This window comes from Eumetopias jubatus, unplaced genomic scaffold, assembly GCF_037043125.1.
Source record: "Eumetopias jubatus isolate StellerSeaLion01/CBP00866 unplaced genomic scaffold, mEumJub1_p1.0 scaffold_9, whole genome shotgun sequence".
Taxonomy (NCBI): Eukaryota; Metazoa; Chordata; class Mammalia; order Carnivora; family Otariidae; genus Eumetopias; species Eumetopias jubatus.
The window spans coordinates 17977435-17981960 of NW_028274815.1; the positions used below are offsets into that span (position 1 = coordinate 17977435).

At 37.3% G+C, this 4526-nt stretch overlaps 1 pseudogene; it reads left to right on the forward strand.

Annotated features, from left to right (window-relative positions):
* The first annotated feature begins 3212 nt into the window (after window positions 1-3212).
* LOC114205831 (E3 ubiquitin-protein ligase Mdm2-like) lies at window positions 3213-3954 on the forward strand (annotated as a pseudogene).
* Window positions 3955-4526: the final 572 nt, after the last annotated feature.

Here is a 4526-nt window from a genome sequence, read left to right on the forward strand (position 1 = left end):
AAACTAGGAGCTGATTCTTGGAAAAAATTAACAAGGTTGATAAACCCCTAGCCAGACTTATCTAATGCTATAGTTTTTAAGCACTACTTAAGCTGCAACACATAAAAGTTGGTATGTATTCATTTTAATTTAATTCAGAATATTTCCTAATTCCGTTTTTTGTTTTCTTCTTTGGCATAGGGTTAAGAAGTGTGTTTTTAAACTTCCAAATATTTGAGTATTTTTCAATTATTTTCTATTGCTCTCTATCCTCCACCCCGTTGCGGTCTGAGGATATATGTTGTGCAACTTCATTCTAGAATTTTTGTGACACAGAAGAGGTCTATCTTGGTGAATGGTGCGTATTCTGCTGGGTTTCTCCCTTTGCCCTGTGAAGGTCAGTTAGGTCAAGTTAGTTGATAGTGTTGTTCAGGTCTTATATTTGCTTACCGATTTTCTTTTTTTTTTTCTAAAGATTTTTTATTTATTTATTTGACAGAGAGAGATAGTGAGAGAGGGAACACAAGCAGGGGGAGTGAGAGAGGGAGAAGCAGGCTTCCCGTGGAGCAGGGAGCCCGATGTGGGGCTCGATCCCAGGACCCTGAGATCATGACCTGAGCCGAAGGCAGACGCCAAACGACTGAGCCACCCAGGTGACCTTGCTTCCTGATTTTCACTTTACTTGTTTCATCAATTACTTAAAACATCTCCAACTATAACTGTGGAGTTTAGAGTAGTCATTTTTAAAATACCACGTGTAGTGGCACTGATTCTTAAGGTCTAATAAATCAGCAAATTTTCTTTTGTTTATTTAAAGCCATATAATTTGCCAAAAAGGGGCTGCTGATGCTTAAATTCAATGTAATTTGGGTCTTAGTCAAAATAAGAAGCACCGGATAATTTTCATCAAACAGCACATGGTAACAACTATTTATGCATTCATGCATAATTAAATCAAAGACATATTTTGGTATTTGGGGATCTATCTCTATTCAACAAACTTTCTAGATATCACTAACCAAAAGGGAACACACTAGATTTCTTTTTTTTTTCTTCAAGATTTATTTATTTGAGAGAGAGAGATAGTGCTGGCTAGAAGAAGTAGGGGCAGAAGGAGAGGGAGAGAGAGAGAATCTCAAGCAGACTGCCCACTGAGTACAGAGCCTCATGCGGGGCTCAATCTCATGACCCTGAGATCATGACCTGAGCCAAAATCAAGAGTCAGGGAATCAGTTGCCTGAGCCACCCACTGTCCAGAAATTTCTTCTGACATTAAGATCCTAGGTGATGGTTTTTAGAAAATTCCCATCTTAAGGCTCAGTTGCATTAGTTGTAGAAGAAAGAAGGGAAGACTGAATGAGATTTTAAGAATCTTTACCTTCTGTGATATCATTCTCATCAAAATCAGTATATTTATTTTATTTACATTTGTTTGACTTAATGTGTGTTTTTGGGAGCCTATCACTTTTCTTCTATGAGGTAACTTACTAAATTGAGCTTCATTCTGTCAGTTGTAAAATAATATAGTAACCACAACCCTGCCCCTATCCTGGGAAGTTGTAATAAATGAGAAGATGACTAGGTCAAGAGTTGTACACAATCAAATTGATATTATCCTAATGATTATTATTAAGCAAAAACATTCACATGCTAGTGAAAGTTGCTACTTCTGAACCACACACACACACACACACACACACACACACACACGCACCATTTCTGCCCCAGAAGCTTAATTATACCTGTACTATAACTTGTATGTCTTTGAATGATCTTATATTGTTTCTAACTCAACATTTCATGATCTTTCCTTCCCTAGGCAGCTAATTAAATCAGCAGCTGAACTCTTCAATTCATACTAAGGCAATCAGGAATTTCTATTTCTTTTCAGCTAGTTCCCTCACATAATTGCACAGTTCCTTTTTCTAGAATCTTGAAGAAGCAAGATGGAATGGATTTAATGGGTTACTTTCAGAGCCACAAACAAGACTGACTTAAGGCTTTGGCCGACTGGTATCTATCTGAATAGAAGATGGTTTGATTGGTTGAAAATGAGCCAGTCGATGTCCTAATGTGGCTTTTGATTAATTCACACCAATGATTCTGAATTTGTGCCATCTACTTTAAAAAGAAACCCAACTTGTGAAGCATTATTTCTTATTTTTCATCCAGAGAGGATTAGTGGAGAGAAAATTAAGTTCCCTCATCTAAGTAAGTACCTCAGGGAACTATTCACCTATCAATGTATGGGAGAGTTCCAGCCTGTAACTTACCCAATTTCATTAGCATTAATGGGAGTTTTGTGTGAAATCCTGAGTGAATCATTGCTTTAGGAGATCTGTAAGAGTTGTTTGATTACTTTTATTTTGTAATGGCTCTATTCTCCAGCTCAAACTTTTAACTCGTTAGACTTGCATTAGATGCTAGTTTGGAAGGAATCAAACTTGGACTTCTAAAGGTAATTAAATCAGAGGAGCATCACATGGAATCATTCACCACTGTGACTATTAGATGCGTGCTGCCAATTAGGTGCCCAAATGTTCTACTGGATTGCAGTTCACAGTATATGAGGACTCAAACTTGAGTTCTTAGCTTTCATCCGATTATGTTTTGTTAATATGAAAAAAATAAAATATGTTTTATTAATATGTACTCATTTATTAGTATTTTTACTCAAGACCTCTATTTTTTCCTCATTGCTGGGCCATGAATTCTGTACCCAGTTGGATGATGCTTCAAGTACCGTGCCCTTGCCTTTCCTCGGCTTCTACTTTCCAGTGATCTTTACATAGTATGAAAACAGAATTTGTGTCCAAATCTGGGCAATTTTGAAAATGAAAGGAGAAACTAGTGAGGCTGTATGGCCTGGGTGCACAGGCACAAACACCCTGGAAGTGCACTAGGGGACCTCAGCAGCCTTAGTGATGAGGAGGAAGATAGAGCAAGAAGCCCAGGTGGTGGGCAGCCCTAGGCCCCTCTGACTGAGGTCCGGCTGCTGTCACTGCCAGCGGCCTCCTCCTATGGACCTAGTGTGCTCACACACATACAGGCCTGGGACAGAAGAGTATTTGGGGAATTCAAAAGAAGAGATGACTTCTGACTAGATGAAAATTCGGATGAATTACCTGGTGAATGAAAAAGAAAGCACCAGAAATCTGACAGTATTTCCCTTTCTTTGATGAAAGCCTCACTTTATGTGTAATAAGGGAGATGTATTGTGAAGAAGCAGGAGCATGGAATCAGAGACTCCAGCAAATCCGGATCTTGATGCTGGTGTAAGTGAACATTCGGGTGGTTGGATCAAGATTCAGTTTCAGATGACTTCACTGTAGAATTTGAAGTTGAGTCTTGATTCAGAAGATTATAGCCTTAGTGAAGAAGAACTCTCAGAGGAAGCTGATGAGATATATCAAGGTAAATCAGGCAGGACAGAGTGATATAGAGTCACTTGAAGAAGATCCTAAAATTTCTTTAGCAGTCTACCGGAAGTATAATTTTTGAAATAAAATGAATCCACCCCACTGCAACAGATGCTGGGCAATTGGTGAGAAGTGGCTTCATAAAGAGAGAAAATATCTGTAAAAGCCAATCTAGAAAAGTCAACACAAGTAGAAGAGGGCTTTGATGTTCCTGATTATAAAATTAATAATAATAATAATAATAATAATAATAATAATAAACTACAGTGGATGATTCCAAAGAGACCTATGTTGAAGAAAATCATGATCACACAAACCTCCCAATTCTGACAAAGTAAACACTGTTCTCAGCCATGGACTTCTAATTACATCACTTATAGCAGCCAAGATGTCAAGGAGTTTGAGTGTGAAAAAACATGAGACAAAGAAGAAAGTAAGGAATCTAGTTTTCTCCTTAATGCCATTGATTCTCATTGGATTTGCTAAAAATAGTTGCATTGTCCATTGCAATATAGGACATCTTATGGCATGTTTTACACGTGCAAAGAGGTTTTAAAAAAGTACGCATAAGTCCTAGAGATCTGCTGTACAACATAGTACATATAGTTAATACATATTAGGCACTTAAAGTACATTGAGGGTAGATGTCATGTCAAGTGTTCTTATACACACACACACGCACACAAAACACAAGGAAATTGTTGGAGGTGAGGGATATGTTTAGGACCTTGACTGTGGTGATAATATCATGGGTGTATGCTTATGTCCAAACATCAAAATGTATACATTAGCACATATAATTTTTTGTAATTTATATCAGTTATACCTCAATAAAGCTTAGAAAGAGAGAGAAGCAAGCCCTACTCAGTATGAAGACAACCAATTCAAAGGACTGTGATATTTCCCTCGTCGACCTTACAATAAAAGTAGAATTACGTATTTCTAACAGTATAACCCTAAACATTTAAACGAACATGAAATGTATCATTATTTCTTTTTATAAGTCAAAGCAAGAAAATATCTTCATTCATGTATCTCTCTTCTCATCAGTGTTATTTCCCTATTGGGGTTGGTAGTGAATATCTACTTCCTTTTAGGAAAATGTAAGTTCTGTCTCTATTTTATATT